The sequence below is a fragment of the Lipophrys pholis genome (assembly GCF_963383615.2).
Source record: "Lipophrys pholis genome assembly, chromosome: 18".
NCBI classification, from domain to species: Eukaryota; Metazoa; Chordata; class Actinopteri; order Blenniiformes; family Blenniidae; genus Lipophrys; species Lipophrys pholis.
Genome location: NC_137646.1, coordinates 12,336,555 through 12,362,328, shown reverse-complemented (window position 1 = coordinate 12,362,328; position 25,774 = coordinate 12,336,555).

Below are 25,774 nucleotides of genomic sequence, written 5' to 3'. Positions count from 1 at the left end.
AACACATATACAAGTATAATACTATAAAAGCACATTAGAAACTACAGGTAGTAATACATATCAAACCATTTGAAGAAGTTAAAAGTTAAAACCAAACACTGAGTGTGCAGATTGTAAGACAAAATGACATCAAGAAACAGCTTGCAAGTCATTTGCAGATAAAATGACAAGCAACATCATCTTTACTGTTTTATGCATGCAGACTGTATGTTCCATGCAAACAAACAGGTTCAATGATTCTTGTACATTTCTTTTGTTTTTTTTAAACTCACAATCTGCATACAAGCTTATTATGTTAACGGCTAAAGGCTTGTTTTATTACAGCGTGCACCAGGAAGAAAAGCTGATTCTGTTGCAGGTATGAAATAATTTACAAAGTAAATAGTGAAATAACCAAAGGCGACGTGGATGAACTGTAGTAGAATAAGTAAGTCTTGGGACCACACTTTGCATCAATCAAAGATATGCGTTGAGTTTAACATCCTCCCTGCAGAGTTGCTTCAAAAAGAAGAAAACTGATGTTACTTTGATTGCAGACTCAAACTGCAATGGATGTGTGAACGGGTGAATGTGATTAATAATGTAAAGCGACTTGTGGACTGCTGAAGTGGTGGAAAAACACTGGATCTGAATCCATCTACCATTCGCACATCAATGGATACTATGGACGGGGCTTACATACTATTGGGAGCAACTTGGGGTTTAGTTCACATTGATATTTGGATAGGTCAGGGGTTGGCAACCTTCAGCACTTAAAGAGCCATTTAGACCACCCTGGCAGCCGCAAAATCATAATTAAGATAACACTGCATATGCAAAATGCTCCAACTGTCTCCGCGGAAACAGGGGAATATGCAACTTTCTAAAATCATCCGTGCTCCGTCTCCGTATAGACACCTGAATTTCTGCGTCTCCCCATTCACACCACAACCTTAGTGAATAGTTCTTCTGCAGCGGCGTGAGTGGACGGACATCAACAGCAATGGCTGCCTCCAGAGTGTCATCACTCCCAGTCCATTTTCTCCTGGGACTTGGTAGTTTTATAGTTATATTACCTGTTGGAGGGATCCAACTTGGTCGTCAGTCCATACGAATGTCCTTGTACTCCCCCCTTGTTAATGTCTATAGTGAATTGTTCTTTGGTGTTTTTATAATGAAACCACACACACATGCACAAATAGCGCCAACTCATGGCCTAGCATGCCAACTACATTTTCAGCATTTTTCTGACATTTCCATGTGATTATTGATCATTTCCAAAACACCTTTTCAAAAGAAAAGCACAAAAACAATGCTTTTTCACTTCAAACAATGTTGTGTAAACTCCCGTAGCGAGAAAAACGGGTTTCTTTCCCTCCACACTTGTCTTCCCACCTAAAATCTGAGCTTTCCTTCCTCACAGTTCCCCATTAATCTACTTTAAGACACAATCTGCTCTACAGTAGGAGAGGATAACAAGACACAGGCGGGATAATCGAGAGTAGGGCCAATCCACACCAGGGATGAGCACATCAAGCAACAGCAGGGAAACTGAGGGCATCAAAACAGAGGTGTGACACAAGGTGATAAGACAGTCAGACAAACTGAATTGAGAAGTGCTTCTTCAAAAGGAACGGGAAGTTCACAGAAGCGTGCCAGTGCACAAAATGAAACAGGAAAGACAGTGGGGGCGGGGGGGGGGGGGGGGGGGGGGGGGGATGCAAGAAAACACACACTTGGACCAGGGAACTGGTGGGGACACAGACACTGGGAACACAAAGGACAGAAAAGAAAGGCACAGAAAAACCATAGAAGAAAAACATGAATTTGACTCTACAAACAAACAACATTTACATTCAGTTCATCTCATCAAAGCCTTGCCAGTTCACAAGAACTGCTTTACCCGAACTCCGCCTCGCCTGGTGGACTGTAACGCACACATTCCTTCTGACATCCATCACTTCCTGGCTGTGGGGAGCTGAGCCACTGTGGGCTCACCACCATCAATAGCTCTCGCCTCAGAGTGGTGGCATTTTTGGAGATCTATGAGGGTGTTTATGAGCAGCTTGAAAAGGGCATTTTGCAGATTTATGGACGACACCCGTAAATGATCTATGGAAAACAGGGCGGAGGAGGAGGGAAAGGGCTGTTGATGTTGATTGGGAGTGAAGAAAAAAAAAAAGTCTTTGAATGTGTTTTGTTTCAAGCCCTCCTCCCACTCTCAGCCACGATATCACAAACCCTCCATGGTTCAATTTGACAGGGACAGGATGAGGAGGGACATGGGTAGGGGGGGGCGGATGTGTTGGAGGGGGGTTTAAATGAATAAGTAAAAAGGTCACATCAAGCCATTTTCATAAAAGCTCATTAACTTTTATTTGCTCAAAAAGATGTGTGTGTAATTACAATAACAGTGATCGAGCTAATGAAATTACAACAAACAGTGGTGGTGTGGAACCAAAAAATAATAACGCAGAGCTCACGCATGTCTCAGACTTAATTGCACATTATTGGCAGGTGACCTTTTGGAGGAGATTGATAGGTAGATCCCCTAAATGTGCTTTGGGTGAGCTGCAAGTTGTTTTTATGCGTATACAGTAGTACTACTACACTGTGTGTGTGTGTGCGTGTGACAGGGTGATACAGTAAGTGAGTGGTGTTTTTACTGCCGCTCCGACCTTCATTTATTGGACCCATTATTGCTCGCCGGCGTAGAAGTGCAACAATATATTTTCAGCAAATGGCAAGTTATCGAACTGGCTCCCTCAACACTTTTGTTCAATAAAAATGAGCAATCAGCTGCTCACGTTTGTCGTTTATTAGCACATTTAATAGCGCAGGCCGGCCACACTCAAAACACCCCTTCTGCACAGTATACAGGGAACGACACTCCTCCTCCATTTCCCCAACGAGAGAAGATGAATGATGGCCTCCGCCTCACAAACGTACAAGTAGGTGAAATGTGCTCAATGTAGCGCTCGCCATTGGATTCTCACGCTTAAGTACTTAAGACATTGTAGGCTGAGGAAAGTCTGTCCTCGCCTTTTCTCACCTATCCCCGAACCCCAACCAAAAGAAGGTCTGCACCTCCGGGTCTTGTCCTGCAGGTTTCTTCCTGTTAAGGGAGATTTTACTTTGCTTCTTCCTGTGGATTTTTTCTGTAAAAGTACTTTAAAATGACTGCGTTGTATTTAGTGCTACAGAAATAAAATAAGATTGAATTGAAAAAGGCTCATGTTCATGTTGCATATCATCCTGTAGAGCAGAAACAAATTAATTGATCCATTTGATCAGAATAGAATGAGTCAACAATTAATTCAACATGGATTCTTCATGTTATGTCAAACATCTTCAATAATTCTTTTAAAATTACACTTTATAGTACTCCATATCTGGGGTTCCTAACCTTTTTTCCAAGTCTATCCACTTTGGAGTAATTCTACTACACCTATTCCAACCAAAAGCAGACAGAGTCAAATTTAAAGCAATGAGCAGTTGTCCTCCTCTAAATTAGATTTTCAAGTCAGAACACACTACCTTAAAGTTAGACAACCATAGAGCAGGCAAGGCATGGAGGAGCACATGTCTGCCATCCCCCATAAAGGTGCCACAGACCCCAGGTTGGGAACACTTTGCTTTGGTAGGGAGGGCAGACCTGCACATCTTAAGGCCAGAGGGTCATAATGTAGCTCTGCTTGACCGTTGGGAAATCCTGAAGCAAATTAAAATTACTGTTATTATTGGCTAAAAATCTAAATTGGCCATTATTACATGATTGGTTGGGTCGAGCACCTCGGTTAGCAGAGCCAGAAACTGTTAGTCTTCGTCTAGAAATCATGACAGCACTCTGAGAAGACATGACCCAGAGGAAGGGGACCCCATAAAATTCATGTCGGAAACAGTTTTATATCAAGTGATAATTCATATTACGCAAAAAAAATCAAGCCTACTACTGTCTCAACTCTTGATAAGAGTGCTAATTTGTCATGTGGCCCAGACACACACATACGTCAACAGTGGTCAACTAATGTTCCCAGAGTTCAGTCTGTAGCATTTCTTAGATGCAGTCTGTGACAGAACATGTTTGGAACCAATAGTTTAATTCTCTATCTTTTGCTCTTCAGTTTATCTACAATCAAATTTAAACTTTCAAGCTTCAGTTTTGAACCGGTGTACAGTCCCAGGTTGGAAAATCCTTCCGAGTTTGTATTTAATTGTTGAGCTCTGGTGCGTGGAACTTGACACCAGCACTCGACTGCCATTTATTATTGAAGCCTGACAAGTATACCTTTCAGTGTGTATCATTAGCAAGAGCCCATCATTAATAATGAACAGCATCTAATGTTAGTATTGTAAGAAAGGAAGACACCGCAGGGTCAGTTTAATCACTTTGCTGAATTTCATGCAATATGCAACAAACGGACGAGCAACGTGTGTGAGATTTTCCTCCAAAGTCACAACAACACCTCCGCACGGTTCCTACGCCTCTGCCTCTAACCTGCATGAAAGCTGGCTTGATTCCACCGATATGAGGGAGATTTGTCAGCCTCCCTGTTTGTTCGCCGTGTGCGCTGATAGCCTGGCAGCATGTTTGTTTGTTTATTCCCTGTCGAGGTCAAAGCAGATGCCCCCGCTCTTCCTCTGCACCTTTTCCACTCCCCCTCTCTCTCTCTCTCTCTCTCTTACCAATCCTGTGAATCAGACTCTCCGATTCGGGAGTCTCTGAACTCACGCAGACCCTGTTGTGCTGACCTTTTCAGAGAGCTATATGTGCTGTAAGGTAATGTCACAACATTCAGTTCTCAGATCTAGTGCAGCGTCTGGGGAAGGTGAGTGCTGTCTCTGGTGCCAGACGGAGGGAATCGGATGTTCTTTTGAAAAGCAGTTGGGGGTGAATAGGCCGCATGCTTTGGATCGGAATTAAAATGGAATCAAAGTTTGTTTGGTTGCAGGTGCTGTAGAATTTTCCCCAAACAGATTTATCTGCACATTACAAATAGTCTGGAGGTTGTGGGTAAAAGGTTATAAAGAAAAGTGACTTGATAAACCTGAGTTTTATTCAACCCTAACTCTGGAAATGTTGGGACCGATGCAAACCCTCCTTTGCCCAGATGAGCTTGTATGATTGTCAGCTAAAGTGTCTAGGTGGTATCCTGCTTTTCCCCAAAGTCATCATGATTCAAATCAACAAAGATTTGTCTCTTTTCAAGTGAAAATGCATAATTTTGGCATTTTCGTTTCAGAAAAGTTTCTCGTTTACAGGTCAACATTTTGAAAACGATGCCCGTTTACACAGAAACAGCAAAAACACTGAAAACAATGTAGTATTAATAAAGGCCGCAGAGTGAATTCATTGTTGCCCGCCCACTTTGCATTCTTTTTGCAGTTAGTATGTGACGGCACATTGTTGCCATTATCAAACTCACAAGAAGCCTTTTTTAAAACTAGTTTGTAAAATAACTAACTTTTGTGAATGAAATAGACAAGAAGTGCAAATTACTGCATTTTGCTTTTGTATCCACCAAAATTGTATTAAAAAAGACACTAGGTCTGCACCAATACCACTATTTTTAAAGGACAAGTACTATTCTTTAGCTACTTGCTGATACCAAGTACCGATATGAGTACTTATTAAATTCAATTAAGCTGAATTTATACTCCATACAACAACGATATGCAAAGGATCTCTACTTTTAATATTTAGGTGTATTCTTTTGGGTTTTATTCTTTAGTATGTGCTTTCTTTTCTTTAGCTTGTTAAAGTTAAAATCATACCAATGCAAAACCAGAACCCCAAGCTAAAGTTAAATTTTAACACCCATGACTTTTTTATGGTTTTATCCAATTGAGCAGAATGTATTCAGGAAAAAAAATAAAAGAAGTGGCTCACACAAGAAAAGCTGCCTCTGTCATCTTCTTTTGATGCTCACTATTCCAGCTGCTGGTTTTCAACTATGGTTTTAGAGTTGTATGGACTTGGGGAACAAGCTTTGTCTTCGGGGTTTAAGACACAGTGATCCCATCCCCTCTCCTCTGAACATAGCATTCCATGTCATTGAATTGCCAGTTATTCGTGTGAATCGCCGAGTTGTATGAAGAAATAGAATGAAACAAGCGTATTGGCACGATTCCGGGATCCAGTTTCTACCGCGGCTGATTGTCTCCACATAAGAGAACAGTGTTATTACCCGGCCGCTCGATCTGCACAAGAGAAGGAGCTCCTGCTGCGACACACTTCTCCAAAATAGATCCATCCATTTTCAGGAGGGAACCATCACGTGGGCTGTGACAGTGTGCGGAGCGACACACACTCCAGCGCAAGCCGACACTTCCACTGGCACCGAGATAATGTAGGTCAGCACATCCCCACATGCACTGTACACACCGACACACACAAACACTCGTGGCGTATTGATTTACTGCCGTCACCTTGAAGAGAAGGGGGCAGGTGGGCCGTCTTCCACCCCCCCCCCCCCCCCCCCCCCCCCCCAAAAAATACTTCATGTTACCTGGATTGTCTGCTTTTTTGGATTCCCATTTTCTCGAAGAGGGCATCAGTGGCTTTGGTGCACAATGGCTCTTAGGGAGATAGTTGACAAGGTGTTGAAATTGTGAGGCAATTGTTGTGACAATCTCGTGGTTTTTTTCCCTCCTTTATCCAGGCTGCTTGGCAAGTGTGGGTGAGATGATAATAGGTTCAAAGTCAGCATGCTGGTACTTTATTCAACATTTTTTTTCCCCCACTTACTTGGCACTGACAAGGCCAAAAAGCTCTTTAAAAAAAGATACAGGAATATTTTCAAAGGTCTACTTCCAACTTTCATGAATCTTTTAATTATGTACAATAAAAGAAGCTCATCAGCTGTATCAGCGGGGACGCTGCCAGCGTTCTGGCCAGCTTGATCACCAGGAGAGATTCAAACATCCTTTCTGCTTTTACACACAATTTGGTTCGGAGGCTTTAAATATAAGCAGCGATTTAGTGCGACACCTCCTCAGACCCAAACTCTTAAATGGCATGAAATTTTAATTTCTCTTTGTTTTTACACTGATCAGGTCCCAATTAGCCCAAATAGCAGAGACTTGTCTTATTAAATGAAGCAAGTTTCTGAGAAACATGAAGTCCACATATGTGGACATTCCTTTTAAATTCCGATATGACACAATAAAGTCACAATTGAGTAATGATGTACAAAACTCTTTGTTTTTATACTCAGGAAAAAAAAAATATTGCCCTGTTCAGGCACTAAATAAAGACATCAATTGTGCATTTTTTCTCAGCAGCACCACAAATGAACTATACTGCTCAACAAGGCAAAATTGTTTCTCATTTTGATTTTGCTCTAACAGTTGCGGGAAAACGTAGACTGTAATGAAGTAAAAACACACTCTAAATGTTTTGCAAGGTTACTATTCGAAACTATTAACGCCAGTTTTTGAACATGGCATGACACACTTTACTTGCACTCCATAATTGCTCCTTCAAACTTTCCCATTTGAACAGGTTCACACATACGTGTGAAAGGCTGTGTAACAGATGGGATGTGCCTGTAAGCAGAGCAACACCTTGCACGTAACACAGTGCGCTCACATTTTTAAAGCTTACCGCCTCTGGAGGTGTGCATTAGCCCTCCTGTGGACTGAGACATGGGGGCACTGCCGTCACTGGACGCAGTTTCCCTTGGAAACATCTGGTTCATCTTCCTGCTCTGAAAAGTCAGAGTTGTCATTGTCATGCTGACCCAAGAAGGTCGTGGCCACTTCTATAGGAAATTCAAGGAACTGCGTGACGTTCTTCTTTGAAGTACCAAATACACTGAGGTCGTTACGGTACAGTACCCCGCTGTTTGCTAAAGCCAGATCGGTAAAGTGCATTAGCATCCGCAGTGTCCATTTCTTTGTGCGGCCATTCATGCGTTAGTAACCCATCATTCTATAGACAAGGTCAACTCCAGCCATCTTGGAGTTGTATTCATGGATTATACTTGGTCGCGAGTTGGTCACAATTCTTTTCAGTTTCTTGCCCCATCTCTGGCAGGTGTCTTCTGGCGCTCTAGCATGAACAGCCCACGTCATTAATACCGGTTTATTGTCGCCACGGACAAACTCCTGTGAGTGGAATCATCTGCTCATCAATGGAAACGGTCTTGATGGCTTGGTCCTGGTGTTGTCTCTTCTGGGACATTGCTTGAGACCTCATCCTCATCCTGCTGTGCCCGAGAGCGACGCCTGGGAGTGCGCGATCTGTCATTGTCACGATCCGAACGATATCCTTGATATTCATCGCGGAGACGTTTACATCCTCCGATAGGCTGAGAGGGCTATGGATTGGGGTCCTCACACCCACTACTGTCCTCCTCACTGCTGAGGAAAAAAGAAAAAAAAGACATTTTATAAAAATCGATTTAGATTTATTTATAAAACATGCCATATCTGCTTGTACTGTAGTAAACTTTTTTTTTCTACCAAAATCATTCCAAAATACCATGCTGTTATACATGAGTGTAACGACTTACAATTTCAAAACTAACTCAGTCACTAACTTTTGTAAAATTTGACTTCAATAATGAACATTGAACACTGAACAAGAATCAGCCCTGATATTTGACTGAATTTTTTTACTTGGTCGACGTTTGGATCAGGAGTGGCCGACTGAACTTCTCGGTGTGTTGTCAGCCATCTTGAATTGAACCTGTAATGTGGCGTACTCTTCTTCCACCACTAAGTGGAAGTGTAATGTCCTCGTAAGTTGACACCCGGCCCTCGTAGAGCAAAATGTAGTATTGTGGTCTAGACAACTGAAAATGTGAAGTCCACGTCCTGGGAGGTTTTTAATGAATTTTTTTAATTATGTACAATAAAGAAGCTCATCAGCTGTATCAGCGTTTTGTCCAGCTTGATCACCAGGAGAGATTCAAACATCCTTTCTGCTTTTGCACATAATTTGGCTTGGATGGTTTAAATTTAAGCAGCGATTTATGGCGACATTTTAAACATTTGAGGTTAAGAGATATATCCTTACTGGCTTTAGTGGTATTGATAAATTCACCTGCATCTCCTTTGCTGTACTTAGTTTTTCTGTGTGGGTAGTCAGATTTCCAGTCATCCTGTAGCATTGTTGCTCTAATGTTGGGTCCCACAACTTCAAGTGCACATATTTGAGAGACTATGAAGTAAATCCTGACGTTATCCATGTTCTATTTGCGTGCATCCAGGATCAGCACATAGTTTTGGACTTGTCTCTGTGGTCACCTGAGCGTCGTGCAGACTATTCTCAAGCTGTCATACTTTACCTTTTTTTTTTACTTGTTTTGATTGGTCTGTCAGAGAAGTAGCTTTATTCACCACAAATCACACAGATACAGTCAGGAATCCTATGCTGAACTGAAATGGGGAAAAGAATGTCTCCTTTGGGTAATAATGAGGTTTCTTCTTGTACCTTTTTACATATGGGAAAGACACAGTCAATGTTAACATAAGATGGAGAAGCCAATATATCATGATGCTTCATTGTTCAATGTGTCTGGTAAAAAAACCAAAATGAATTTAAGAAGATGCAATGCATAATACATAAAACGAAGGATACAAGTTGAATTTCATTTACAAGTTCAAAATTTACAAGTTTACCCATTCAGGCTTCCCCATAGCCCAATATCTCCGGTGTGACTTCATGTTGCAAAATAGTTTCATCATGTACAGAATTTACTTTTTTTTATTGTTCTGCTATATTTTCCCCAAGTCCAAAAAGAAAACTTTTCTGGGAAACTGTCACTTGCAGTCTATATATTACATCCCTACATTTGTATATCTATGCATGACTGTTCTGTGTTTATTGGTCAACACTCAATCCTGTTAAGCGCGGGCATTAGATATATGAAGGATGAATAGCACAAAGCCTGTCATTTTGCAATCTTATACTTCTTTGTTTTGTGCAAGTACAAGTGTTAATGCACCAAGGACACATTGTCACAACCTCTGAAGATGTTCTGAAAATTGAGATTTCAGTTCATTCTCAGACACTGTGAATACATGTGCAACTAGTATTACTGCAAACGAACTGCACGGCTGAGTATTACTGCGGTCTCACATGAGTACTACATTTTAGCGTTGCATATTTATATCTGACATCCTATCATAAACAGACAATAGACTGCAATGCAGAAGCTTTTGGGTGTTACTGTGGCATACAGGCTGCTGTGCTAAATGTGCAAATTTATGGGAAGCTTTCAATGACAGGGTTAAATCTTGGTCTCATTCATTTTAGTTCCCAGTATGAAACAAGGATTTTACTTGCTCGTGTACATAAAAAAAGAAATTATAAAATAAAATAAAAATTAGTATCCACTCAGACATTCACAGTGCCTCTATTTCGTGTCATTTGCAAAGAAGTTTGATTCCGAGCTTTTAAATATCACACTCAGTTTGACTGGGGAAATCTGCTTCCCACCTCTCTTGGATCCATTACATCCCCTCTGCTACTCCAGGACTTTTGGAACTGGCCTACATTTCTAATCAAGCATTTTTTTTTTCTACCACTGCTGATGTATAAATCTCTTTCTGTTGCTCAGCTACTACTCTGGTGGTACTTTCTCTAGAGTTGGGTTATTGTCGATGAGATTGGGGCCCAGTGAAGTGAAAACGCATTGCTTTTATATCATTATTTCAGAAAAGTGTTTGTTTTCAAGACGTTGCCGTGTAAATACATGTCCCTTTACACTAAAAAAAAAAAAGTCAGAAATGTCGAAAACGACAGAAATACTAATAAAATAAAAGGCTAATTTTCAAGAAATGGGGGAAATGGACAAAGTGAACAAACCTTAGTGATATCCTAATGTGGAAAAAAATGTATATAAATAAAATAAAACTTTGCTATGCTAAAATATGGATATAACATTCATTTATGAAGAACTTCAATGAGAATATTTTAAGCTCAATGACGAACTGGTAAAAAGCTAAACAAGGAGGAGGTGAAGGGGCTCGAAGAGAACACAGAGTAAAATCCAGCAACACAAAGTTAATGATGGTTTTGGTAGGCGAACGAGAATCAATGAATTTCAACGTGTGGAATGATGGTCAGTTTACTCAACGTAACGTGTTCGGAAAGGGACTATTTGTAGCAAAATCTACAGCAGAGTGACGAAAACCATTCACCTTCTGTCTTACAGGCTCATCTATAAACAGTGTGATCATAATCAAACATGGGATGATTATCTTGTTAAACAAAGTGAGTCTGGCAGAGACTGTGAATGTGGAGCACATTCTAAAAACACAAAGCCAAATTTAGATTTGACTTTAGACTGGAACTACCTGACAGACTGCCTGGGTAGAAGCCTCGTGCTGCCTTTGTAAAGGACGTATTTAAATGCAGAAAAAAAAGGTAAAAAAGTTCAAATCCGGTCGAGGCCTTTCTGTGCATGTTCTCCCCGTGTGTGCCTGGGCTTTCTCTAGTTACTCCAGTTTCCTCGCACAATCAAAAAACATACATATGGAGTTTAATTGGTGACCCAAAATGTCTTACAGGTGTGAATTCATGATTGTTTAATGGTTGGGTCCATAGGACCCTTCAATTTCCCGCTTCCCATCTATTGTCTATGTGAAGCACATTGTGGTGCATGCTGGGTACGGTGCAGCACGTTTCGAGCCGTGGAGCTGCCTCCATCTGATTCAATAAAGTTGAAGCCAGACAAATTTATGCAAATAAGGCACAGGGAACCGAGCGCCGATGAATCGCGAAACCTTCGTAAAAAGGTCTAAACTAGTTCTACAACCAAAACGAGGACAGATCCAGCAACCGCACAAATCATTTCTTGCTTGAAATGTTTTCAGAAATACTTTTCACTGAACCGTTTCAGCAATAAAATCTATAAGTTTGTGACTGAGCTGCCATCTTCAACTGGGAGCAGAAATCCCAGAGTCACATGTTTGTCCAACCAGGTGTAGCGTGTGACTCCAAGTCCTGCGGCATGCTGCATGCCGAGAGTTCAATGCTATAAGCTACACTGATTAAAATATGACTGAACACACGTTTCCATGCAGGGAAAAACATAGTGGACGCCCCTGTTAATTATTTGCTCTGTGATGGACTGGCGACGTGTCCAGGGTGTATCCTGCCTACGCCCGTACTTACCTGAGGTTGGCTCCTGCGCCCTGAGACACTAAACAGGAAATCGGAGGCATAGTTAAATATGCGTACTGTGAAAAATAGCCTGTAGTGCTTTTTCTGAATTGCAATTCATTTTTGTTTCCAGCCGAGTGGGATTGAAGTTGTTTTCCCACTTTATCCGTTATTCTTTATCAAAGAAGTTCGGGTAACTCTCAGGCCTGTCTTAAAAATGTTTGTTTTAAACCAACCACCAGATAATGGAGGCACCGGCAATTTGAGGTATTTTCTCACTTCATTTTATTTGTTTGCCATTGAAAATGAGAAAATCCTCTCTGAAGCTCGAGGAAAATGATAGGTGTGCTCTCTGTGTCGCACTATAGCTTTGGAGAGACGGATCAATACTCCTTTTCTGATACAGAAATTGGGGGGGGGGGGAATTGCAGCTCACCACTTTTCATAAGGGTTTACTCTTTCTTAAGCTTTTGCAAATAAACAACAACAACAAAGAAATGTGTTTTCCTTTGACTCGGCTTTTAATTCACACGCTGTGTACCTGCTATTTCAGAAGTCTTTGGTCCATGTAATCTGAGGGGCATGCGGCTCAGCACCTCGGGGCCATGCTAGCCCGTTCCAGACAAAGTCACATTAGCTTCTCTTGACCTCCCAGCTGTAATCGGCTCTTGTGCGGGGGAGGAGGGAGGGGATGCAGGTGGTCGGTGTTTTGCGAGAGCCGTTATTAGTTTAGCGTGCGCAGGGCCGAGAGTGAAGAGCAGCGTTACAACGGCTTACCTGCAGATTACAACATCAGCAGTTCACTTACAATACAATCCCCTGTGGGATGCTGCTCCCATTACCCTACACAAACACACATTACTTCACTCTAACATTTTTTTTATTTTTATTTTTAAATCGTGGGGGATTGGAGGGACTTGGCCTGTGTCACTGACTTACTGGCTGTCCAACCAAGGCCTTCCATCCATACCAAGAAGACAGACTAAGATTCCACTTGAGTAGCACAAGGCCGTCAGCATGCTACAATGTTCATTTCTCTCGGTTTGTGCCAGGCTTACTGCATCTGCAGGCACATATTCAATTCCTTTCTCGGTGTGCTTTGGAAATGGACTATACAGGAATTCTTTTTTTTTTTTCCCATCTATTACCAATTAGCACCCATGCTACAAACCCATAGGATGGAATGGACAGGGTAGGGCTTGGTTGGACAGGGTAGGGCTTGGTTATCTTATTCAATCCTAACCCAATCAAGTAGCAGCAACAATTGTCATCAAATCAGTCCATTCAACTACCAACACACGACTTGTCCAAACAACAAACAATCTGGTAAAAAGTCAAGTGGAGGGAACTCAAAAACCAAAACAAAGAATCTTAACATGTTCCAATTATAGTGTTTTACATTTACATGGATTTTAAGTAGCATTTTCTCTGGTTTGTCTGCTTTCTTCCAGGTTGTGTGCGTCTGCAGGCACATAACTGAACTATATATCCATTCTCAGTCCGCCCGCCATTTGATGACAATGTCTCCTGAGTGATGCCCCCCCAAAACTGTAGTACTACAGAAGTGGTTTAGGTGAAAAGGGAATGGTTGATGCAATGGGGCTGGCGAGCAAGCTCACGCTGAAACAAATAAATGAGCAATAAAAGAGCAGTAACAGCCTCTCCCTCACTTTGGAACCACTGCAGGATCTCGCTGCCATTACCCAACACGCATTACTTGTCTATTTATAATCCTGTTCATTAGTGGTACAATGGAGGATTGCAGGGTTTGATTTGACAGCTATTGCAAAGGCAATGACCCAGACTATGGCTCTCCATCTATCTAAGAACATTGGATCTAAGAACCCCAAACTAATTAAGACACACATTAGGCAGTTGCCATTGGATAACATGTTCTGATGATGCATTTTCTGTCTGGTTTGTCACGTCTTGCATCTTCAGACACATGTCAGAACCATCTCGATGCCCTGTTCGTCCATTTAATTAGATGGTCTCCTAAGTGAACCATTTATCTCTGTGTTGTGCATTATCTAAAAGTGGGTTTCAGAAATGGAAGAGGCGAAATGGGAATTGTCACCACTTGGTTTTCTGATTCTTTCGACAACAGACATGTTTGTAGGGAGGGGAGGGGCTGGGGCTGTCTGGCTAGCAAGCTCGATCCTAACTCAATCGAGGATCATCAACAATTGTCACTAAATCAGCCCCTTTAGTCTTTAGCTTCTCTCTCAATTCATTACAAGTGAATGGGCTTTTATTGGCGTGACCATTTTAACAGGGACTCGGGGAGTGTGTGGAAGGCTCGTAAGGCTGGATCGACACAGGCAATTTACGAGGGGATCGACGGTCGACTCGAGGCCAAAAACCGGCACAAAACAAACAGAGCTGGAGAGAGAGTGCAAGCGAGAGATTAAGAGATTTGTCATCCCCACCCTCAGCCCTCCTTTTTTATTGTCCTTCCATTTTTTTTTTTTCCTTACTCCTCAGCTTGTTTGTTTTGCCCGTCTCGCCTCAGTCTTGGAAGCTGTTGGTGTTCCAGACTGCTTTTAGTCCCCCCACTCTTTTAAAATGCATGCTTTTTTTTTTCCTTCTTCCTTTTTGGCCTTTAGATTTTCACTGGCAATCTTCCCAACACATTCTAACATGTCCTCCGCTGAGACTGATATTCAGACTAGATTATCTCATCTGGTGCCTTCGTTTTCGCTTCAAAGGGTCTGACAGACAGTATATGTTTAAAATGTAAAGCAGCACTACATAAAAGCATCTCTCAGAGCCGGCTTCCCTTTTTTTTTCCCCAAAGAACTTGCAGTATCCTGTGGTGCGTACGTTTTGTTTTTCAAAAACCCCAAAACCCAAATTTCTGGCAAAACATTCTTTAACAGCAGTCCCTTTCAACCATTTGTTGGTTTGTTGATTGGATTGCCTGAAATATTTTGGATGATTATGTTTGAGAGTTTACTGTCATTTGACATGCACTAAATGTTCGACGATTGTTGGAGTGACAATCACACACCAAATTGTGTTTTGCAACAAAGTGTAACAGAAATACAAAACTAACAATAGGAAAGACCAATGAAGACACGCAGTCAAACTGGTTTGGCTGTATTGTAGAGTACAGGACTCAATAGAGGGACGGTGTTTGGACCAGGCGTGTCAAACATAAGGGCCGTAGGCCAAAACTGGCCCACAAGAGGCTCCAATTTGGCCAAGCCGCCAACCAAACAGTAAACAGAGTGTTGTGTCCTAAGAAATCTGTTTAAAACACTCTGAGACCCGAGCTGAGATATCAGTGATGCTGCCATGAATACCTCGGTGCTATCAAAGTAGCCTCACAGTGATGTTCAGGGTGAATTTATAAAGACATGCATGATGCAACAGCTATAGGAGAACCTTTTTTTTGTTTTTGACATTTTGCATCAGAAGGTTTCATTAAAAAAAGATTGGCTTTATGTTGAGATGGTAGTAATTTCCGCTCATAATTATGTCGCCCTTGAAATAAAATGTATTTGATACTCCTGGTTGTGACACCGTTTGGATGCATGCGCGAGTGTGTGCGTGCACAGATACACATGTTATTTATTCCTGTTGCGGTGGCCGACTTGTCCTTGTGAGAGCAAAGTCAAGCCCCCTGAGGAAGACCATCTTCACGTCATGACATCTTTCAAGGTGACAGTCAGGTTAAGGCAGCGGTTTGTGGTCACGACAGAGCTGAAGGGGAGAGTGTAGTCGAACGTGACTTCTGGGGATCCCTTTCCCAGCATTTATTTCTTTTAGACAACTGAAAATTATATTTCAGTCATTGCATTCTGCTCAGAAGATAATGATTAGTCAACACATGTGTCGGTACTTTTATGCTTTTTCTGGTTTTGTGGTTTCCATGAACCGCTCGCATACTGACTGGTGATGTCTGACCTTTCTCAAGCAGACGGTTTTTGAATTGAACACACAATTTGATTATTTACTATTATGTATATTAATAATACCGCAGAAGGCGGTTTGTTTTATATTGAATTATAAATAAGTAATTGGGTACAGATTTGCGTGGACTGAACTGGATCAGGTGTGATTTAGGTCCTGGATATCGCTTTCAAAACGTTTCCCTAAAAACTTTTCTGAAACGAAAAGGCAAAAATTATGCGTTTTCACTTGAAATACTGTGGTGTATACGGGGCCTAATTTCAGGTAATCGTTTTACTGCTTTGAATGAAAATTATTGGCCCGAGCAACAAACATTAACACATATAAACTATAAATTTAATATCCACTTTGATCTTTCATAAAGAATATTATAACACATTTGAGGTGACATTATGATCTTCATGCACTTTAAATGTCTATCAGCTTACATCCAGTAAAGGCAGTAGCATTCTTATGTTTAATTTAGTTTTTGTACAACAACAACACAAAAGTAAAATAAAAACAGAACAATGCAAGGGAAAAATAACACAACTAAACAAATAATGGCCCGCATAGACATAATTGCAACATCAAGCATTAACTGCCATTGAAAAAGTCTATTCCCAGAGTGAACATGGGGCTTTTGTTCAATGTTGGAATTATATTTTCCGGTCGGCACATAGTGCAGGCTAACAAGACGACCGTCCGTCTTCACAAGGTTAAGGTGAAGAATAACCTAAGAGAGTTAATGACGAGTGAAGGATGTGAGACCATCAGTTCCTCCCTCAAACAAGTTACTAAAGTGGAAAGTTGTAGTACTGTCAAAAATGCTTGTTTTTACTGCAACATCCAATCCCCATCTTTTCCTGCCCCACCCTTAAACAACAGTCCTCAGTCTCATCCCGCTTCTTATTTCTCATGGCGCGATAAGCCGTCTGCCAAGGCCCCTTACATCTCATATCTCCCTCACCGCCCCCCACCACATCTCTTCTCCCACTACCCTCTTTTCCCATTATCTCCTCTTCGCTCCCATCTCCTCTGTCTTCCCAGCTTTGCAAAAGATAAGATTTGCACTCCCCGGTGAGTTCTTGTTGTCGATACTAATGTGCTGCTATCATCGATGAACTGTCAGACCACCTCCTCCCGTTCCGCGCTGCTCCTCTCCTGACCTTCCTTCCTGCACCAATCATGGCAAAAATGATGTTTCACGACACACAAAAGTCCCGAATTGCACGCCGACTATGACGTCATTGTCATTTTCCAACATGCTTGGTGCAGATTTCAATTCAAAAGTACACTATTAGTAATTATAAACAGCCGATTGAGGCTTTAACCCAGATTCCAAGAAGGGATGGTAGTTCCTGGATAATGGAATGCATTGTATTTGCTTGAATGCCAACAGACAATTTCTGGAGGATGATTGCAGACGACTGTGCAAGCAATCAAAACCAACACTACCAAACTCTGGAATATGTAACAAGATACCGCTGATTCCATGTTGATATGCTGTGTGGTTTAGATGCCTTTATTAACTCCTTTTGTTTGCGTTTCTGCTTGTTGTTCCTTCATCTTTTATTTCCATTATAGAACGGTTTAATGATATGGAGGATATCATATCGGCCCGTTGGGCTTCTTTCCTCTCTTGCACAGTTTGGTTCCATCTTGTAAATGGTTAGTATATTCTTATTCTGTGCTAATAGAGAAAAAAAAAATTGCAATATTAAGTGTTGGACATGAGACTCATTAGGTTTTGATGAGAGTTTAAGAAATAGTACAACAATACAGTATCTTACCGCTGGCTTGCATATTATTTTCAGGCAAAGCTACTTGCATTAAGAATACCTTTTTAATTTTACTGAACGGTCCTCCTTTGTTTAGTTATTACCAGGAATGCCTTCATTGTGGCGAGTGTGAACTGCATGAGTTATATTGGCAATAATCACGAAGCAATTCTAGACCAAGACGATAAGGCATCTCGAGCTGTAAGAAACAGCTCAATAAGACAATTCAGTCAAGTGTTTATGAAAGTGGGGCGAACATCATGTTAAATCGTGACTTCCTTCAAAGCAGTGGTTTGTCCAAAGTGTTGGGTGGACATCCACCTGTGGAGATTCAGCAGGCTTCAGGGTCCAGCAGTCGACGTGTCGGGGTTATATGGGGACACGTTCCCCTGAAAAGTTCAAATGAATTTATGAACCACTTCATTAAGGGGTTTTGAATTTTTAATAGGTTTAGTATAGATAATTAAAATCATAATATGCAAATGAAGATTATACGTAGAGATTTAACGGATATTTAAAGTTTAAAGCCTTTAACTAGCATGAGATGAGCGATGATTGGAATTTCTGATGGATCTCAACAGCCATCAATCATTAATGTGACATCTGCAAGACACTTCGAGGTATTTTGGTAGAGTCTCGTACTCCGGTAAACCATCTTGTATTCGTGAGTGATTCTATAAGGAGGTTACAGAACCCCATCCAGAGCTTCAGTTACATGGATCGATGGGCCCAAAACTCAAGCTTGTTCCATAATTGTAACCATTCTTCCCAACATTTAAATATTCATCTCACCTTCAGTTCAAATACATTTGTGAACTTTAAGAGCAACTTTGTTAACTTGCAACGACCAACATCGATGCTAATGCTGGGGAGCTTTGATTGTGTCCCTCTCATAGCCACTCAAGATAATAGCACCAGTTAAACAGTCTCTGAATTAAAAATACAAGGAATAAATGGTTTAAACAAGTCTTCCTGAACATACTACAAAACAATCCTCTCACTTTGCTTCACACAGACTTCACATTTTAAGACGACCCCCCCCACCCAAAAAACTTTGCTAATGAGGTGCTGTTTTTTCGAACGACATAACAGATGGACTGGTGCGACGCTGAATGTGCATCGTAAAATATCCTCCAAGTATCGCACATTCAACTTTATTATTATTTAGCCTTTTTGTTATGATGCCAAATAAAAGAGAGACGGATCATGAAAGACGTTCATCACACAGGAGAGATTTTTAGCCAGAAATGCCAGATACAGTTCACATGTGTTTTATAGTACTTGGATGTTACCAACCTGAGCAAAATAAGACCGTACAGTCCTGACCGGACACAGACCTGGAATTGTCACATCTAAGAGAAATAGCACTCATGAAAGGAGACAGAAAAAGCTGTCCTCTGCTCTCTTCATAAAGTCAAACTGCCACCTATTCATGAAGATCAGAATTGACAATAACAAAGTCATTTCTCAGCATGTTTCCAAGGAGTACACAGGCTTTACTGCAGAATGTCAGACTTGGATACTAGTATTCTTATACTGAGATCCAACAGTTCCAATAGTTTTCTACCGTCCTCACTGATCAAAACTAAAGGAATTTTCTTAAATCATGACAAAAATGTACCATTACATCACAAACAAGCACATAGTGGGAGTTACATCGAGGGTAACTATGATCAGTTAGCAGTACGATGAACTGATGCAACAAACTTGTTTCTTAATTTGGGTTTCGGTGCATCTTGCACTCAAGTGACTGGCAGCTGAGGGCAGTGGTGGTCGAGCAGCTTTCCGAGCGGACTTGTGATCGAAAATTCAGGCTCGATGAGCAAATGATTGAATTAGCTAAGCAGCAAGTCTCCATGAAATTTGAGAGAATCGTGTGGGAAGAGCGGTTGATATGTGGATTAAAACAATCCGAAATCAGCATTTAGTTATATTTTGAATTGAGGTTGGATTCAAAGTTCTGAACGCTCCTGAATGAAAGCACCGTTTGGTGTTTTTTAATTCATGATCTGCAGACTTCTGCAAGCCAGTGGGAGATTTCATTAAGGGCCAGGCGTTCAAAAAAAGTATATGACAATATGAAAAGGAAGTGCATTTAAAATCTTTACATCCTGACAGTCGGGATTGATGAAGGAAAATGAAACTGGGGAGGGTGCTTCAATAAGAGGACTGTAGTCTGTGTTGGAGTGCCAAGTCTCATTAATGATCTCAAAAAGCAGTGCAGGTGGTTCGGCGTGTTGAACTCATTCTACAAATATGATTTATTAATCAGGGTTCTGGCATTTAAAAGGCCAAAATTAGTAGTGCAACGAGATTCATTGGCAACAAGATTGAGTTTTTTGTGGTTCACCCCAGATGGATGTGACAGTAAGTGACTAATTACAGATCTGTGAAGAAAACATATTCTACATATTATCAACAATGGGGAATCTGGGAAGTTGTAGAGAGTTAGAGGCAGAGGGGTCACGAGGTACACAAGGTAGGCAATTGTTTAAAAACCCAAGCCAGAAAGAAACCCCCAAAGAGAGCTGACATTGGTTTATATCTACAACAACAAGCTGATATATATATATATATATATATATTTGTGTAAGAAAAGGTGTTGCGACCACACATTGAGGGCATTGGGTGGCTCAACATATATATATATATATATATAAATATGTTGAGACTCTAACACTGACTGATGTCTGGATTTAGATCTGGTAAAAATGTATTTTGTGGCTGCAAATACATGCATTAGCTAATTGTAGGCCCCGTTTGAGGAAAAAAAACAAAGTCACGTTTTGCTTGTCCATTTTCATGAAAATGGTCAGAGCAACTGAAAACACAACTTTTGAAAACGGCTCCCAATGTGCATTTTCTCCTGCTGGTATGCATGCACAACACAGCTGTAGTAAACACATTTTCTGCACATGCTCAGTAGATGGACAATAAGGACAATGTTTCCTCCGGAGTGCCATGACTCCCAGTTCATATTCTCCTGGGACTTTGTTTCATAACAATCCAACTTCGTCGTCTGTCTATAAGAATGTCTGAGTCCTCTCTTTGTCGATGTTTATAGTGTATTGTTCTCTGCACAAATGTGTTTGATAAAAACAACCAACAGCACCTACTAGTGGCCCAACATCAAAACTGTCATTTTTAATGCTTCAGCCATTTCTGTGTAATCGGGCATCGTATTTGAAATATTGTGTCAACTAAAGTGTTCTGAAACTTGAAACATTGTCATGTAAAGGGGGCCTAAATCTTTCACAGAATTTATATGTTGAGACCAAAGTCTTGTGACTGAGGAGATTTCTGTATTCAATGAAAAGCAACTGGCTCTCTTCAGGCTGTGGTGACTGCATGTTATGGCTTTGACCAAGTTAGCTTCAAAAATGATTGGCTCTGATCACAACATTGTATTCATCAGAAAAAAAAATTAAATCCAGCAAAATGATAAAGAATCCACATGATCAAATTGAGTAACAACACAGAATTTAGTTTAATGTAGTTTACTACCTGCTACTTGTGCCGTTTGAACTCTCAAATCGAGTCACGTTATCGCGCCCTGTCATCTGCATCACCTCACAGCCTCGGGAGTATGCATATTTTTAGCGTCAGGAACCCCGTTGGGATGTGAATCTTCATCAGCAGAGCCATTACCTTCTTTCTGCCGCTTTAGAATTGCACACCGCCATCGCAGAGAGTGATTTGCCATCGGGGCTGAGTCTAGAGATGCCAAGCCTTGAGGGTGACATGTCACTGCGCTACTTTGACGTCAAATGATAGCCCTTTGACTTTCTCTGCAGCGGCCCTGCAGTCTTAGAGTGTGAATGATGATAGGTAAAATTCTAAAACGGGGGCGGCGACACATGCATCTGATGTCTAATCGCTTCTCAATGCTTTGGAAAGATGCTTCAAGAAGAACAACACTAGAAAACCGTCTGATAGCCGATGAGGTCTTTTGTTATTCTGGTTTCTTTTAGGCCAATTGAGTCACAAATATCTGTTGAACTGTAAACTCCCAATTAGAGAAACAGCCTCTGTTTCTGTTTGTGACTCACATCTGTGCGTCATCGTAATGTCAAAAAGCCTTACAGTATCATAGATGCTGATTGTGATTGTATGAGAGATCTTAGATCGTGATTTTTTTTTTTCCAGTTTTCTCTATTTCATGTGCATGAAAGGGGAAGCGCAAAATATCCTTAATACCTATGCACCCTCAGATCTTGGCCTTTTGGGATTGTTATTCATCAAAACTAATGAGTTCTGTGTTCGGATTTTGAGGAATAGATGTGGATAATTCCTTCAGCAAAGAGAAGTGGATGAACAGCAGGAGGCCACTGCAGAGAACATGCTGTACCTTCACTGCAAAATGAGACTGAAGTTATAAAGTAGAGCGAAAAAAAGAAAGATGAAAATGTAAACATGTGACTATGTCAGCCAATGGGAACGCAACCTTGTGCGTTTGTATTTTTTGGATAATCACGTCACCCTTGTTTTAGTCAGTTTGACGAAATAATCCGACAGAGGATTTGAGGGCAGGAGGACAAAGAAACACGAGCTCCTACATGTTATATGATGAGTTTGCGATCATGGAGATTTCAGAAGCAATTGAAGCAAATCTCTCCGAGGTCACCTTGAAAAAAGGATCCGAGTACAAGAAGTCATTTATTAATATATGCAATAAAATTTAGATTTGTCTGTTGTTCAGCTTGAAAGAAAAATGGTTTAGTTTCCACAAGTACATGCACTCAAATGTAGACGTATGTAGAGAGTGTACCGATGTACGTCATATTAATTCAAAGTATTTAGGTATTCTTTGCTAGCGGTAGGTTGTTCCGTCCCGATATCGGCCGGAAATTTCATTAAAGCTGCAGATTAGTTGGCTTCATAGACACAATGCGACAGTGTTGGTCCACCACATTCCAAAAGTGCTGTGGAGATTATGTCCACTGAACTCAGTCAGTTCAAGATGACTGAAGCTTTGTTACCCTGCTGAAGGTCGCCTTTGAAAGATGGTACACTCGAGTTAGGTGGGCTGTGGAGTGGAAACCGAGGAGCCCAACGCTCTTGCAGAACTTGGTTGTAGTCACTCATTATTTAGGTTCCCGTTTCTACTGTCTGACCATTCTCCTTTTCAGTTTTTTTCACACCATTGTCTGGAGAAACACAGTAGTTTGGTAGGTTTAGCCAGAGCAAAAACCATGGAGTGAAACGACCCTCGTCTTTCTTTTGCTCAGTTTGAACACCTTGACCATTTCCACATTATGAGCTAATCGGGTGATTGTGTTCAAAGCAGTGGAACAGCCATTTTAATGGTGTATAGCAACGCATTTGTCTACTATCCAAAGAAAGTAAATCCAGCTTACATACAGTGAACACTGGGTAAATACTCAAAGAAAAAAAAAAAACAATCAGTCATCTTACCACCAAGAGCGTCAGATTTGGGTTTCAGCCACTTTGTAATCAAAGAGCAATAACTTGCGAGCACTTACTGGAGCTGCCATTTTGAATCATCACTGAGCAGTCACACAAAAGGAGAAACGCATTGTTGTCTGGAAGAGGAAGAACTGTCACACCGACGGCAGCCTTAATGGATCCCAATTGCCAGGCAGCCACAAGACATGTCGTGTACGAATGTGCGTAACGAGGCACTCGCCTTTTCTTCACCGGACCAGACTTAATATGCTCGACTGCCTTGCTCTCACCTGCGCCTTACAACCTGCCACACTGCCAGGGAGTTGTCAGGAGACATTGTGAGAAGTGCAAGCAGATCACAAACTGATGTAGAACATAGGAGTGAGCAAGTCGAGCTGTGTGTATTTAATCAGTGCTTTCCATCCTGGGACAGTCTGGGGCTCTTTTGTATACGATTAAGCTTGTCCTGCTTTGAATCTGTCAACATTAGCGACGCACATGACATAGAACAGACATGTCAAACACATACGGCCTAATTTCATCTTGACTGGGCCGGACTGGGAAAATAGTGCCATAATAACTTCTACATTTAAAATGTAAAGTGTTTTTTTTTTTTGTATACGTCATGAAATGTCTATATTTTCAGTGAAATTGCCCCCCTAAAAAAAAAAAAAAATTATAGAACTGTTGCATTACTTAGGTGTTTACAAACTCACATCACAGCTGCTGTGTTTGCTAATCTTAAGAAATTTGTTTAAAATAATGTTTTCTTTGAAAGTCATTACCATTTCCTTGTGGTTTGGGAGCTGAATTGGAGCCGGTTTTGGCCCACGGGCCTTATGTTTTCACACCCGGGTAATTTATTTGAGGGTCCTGCTCCCACTGGGGGAGTCCAAGAACAAAAGGTGGTGAATCACTGATTTCCTATGTCAATGAAGCCTAAAAAAAAAAAAAAAGGTATTTTCTTATATTTAAAAAGACGTGTGGAATATGCAGTGATCGCAACTGCTTTGTCCTCAACTGAACCTTAATGCTTGATTTAGTCAGCAGTGGCAGTTTAATGATGACTGACAACCCTTTGAGTGGTAAGAATATTTATATTCCCAGTTCATCTCTTGGTCATCAGTAGCAGCAGAGAAGACAACCCCCCCTCCCCCCCACCATGGCAAATCTGCAACATAGAAACAAGAAAGCTTGTCCACAGTTTCAGAATGAATCTTTTAGTTAACGGAGCTCGAGTCATTATTCCAGAATTTAATTGCAGTGACACGTGAAAGATATTAATGCAAATTTCAGTGGAGTTTAAAATCAAGGTTAAATGTAGTGAAAAATGAATCGCATTGAAAAATCAAATGTCATTAAGTCCGCTGGGCTGGACGGGCCCCTAATGGATGGGGAGGCAGCCAAGACAGCCCAAAGCGTGATTGGTGAAAGATAGACTTCCCTGTCTGACTTCGCCACTCACTCACTCAAGACATCTGAATTATGGAGCACCTGCCCTTTCCAGATTTAAACTATTCATAATGTATTTTTTGTGTGTGTCTGGGTACAATACATTGCATTTTTGAAGAATAAAGTCACTGTCAGCACTCTGTTGTCCATCTTCCCTAAGGTTTCCAACCTTTCCTCTTTAGATTTCCCAAAAAAGCCCGTAAAGCCTTGTTTCCACTGCACAGTACAGGTCGGTATGGTAAGGCAAAGCGTATCCAGACCCAAATCTGTTGCATGGTTCCACTATAAAGGACTGTCTCAGAAAATTTGAATATTGTGATAAAGGTCTTTATTTTCTGTAATGCAATTAAAAAAACAAAAATGTCATACATTCTGGATTCATTACACATCAACTGAAATATTGCAAGCCTTTTATTATTTTAATATTGCTGATTATGGCATACAGCTTAAGAAAACTCAAATATCCTATCTCAAAATATTACAATATCATGAAAAAGTATACTAGCAGGCTATTTAACTAATCACTTGAATCGTCTAATTAACTCGAAACACCTGCAAGGGTTTCCCTGAGCCTTTAAAAACACTCAGCTTGGTTCAGTAAACTAAATCACAAGTATGGGGAAGACTGCTGACCTGACTGCTGTCCAGAGGACCATCATTGACACCCTCCATCAGGAGGGTAAGACACAAAAAGAAATTTCTAAAAGAGCAGGCTGTTCACAGAGTGCAGTTTCAAAGCACATTCACAAAAAGTCTGTTGGAAGGAGGAAATGTGGCAGGAAACGCTGCACAACCAAGAGAGAGGACCGCAGCCTTAACAGCATTGTGAAGAAGAGCCGCTTCCAGAATTTGGGGGAGCTTCAAAGACAGTGGACTGAAGCTGGAGTCCAGGTATCAAAAGCCACCGTTCACAGATGTGTCCGGGAAATGGGCTACAATAGCCGTATTCCCATGGTCAAGCCACTCCTGAACTCAAGACAACGGAAGAAGCGTCTGACTTGGGCTATGGAAAAGAAGCACTGGACAGTTGCAGAGTGGTCCAGAGTCCTGTTTTCAGACGAAAGCAAGTTTTGTATTTCATTTGGAAGTCAAGGCGCTAGAGTCTGGAGGAAGGCTGGAGAGGAGCACAATCCAAGTTGCTTGAAAT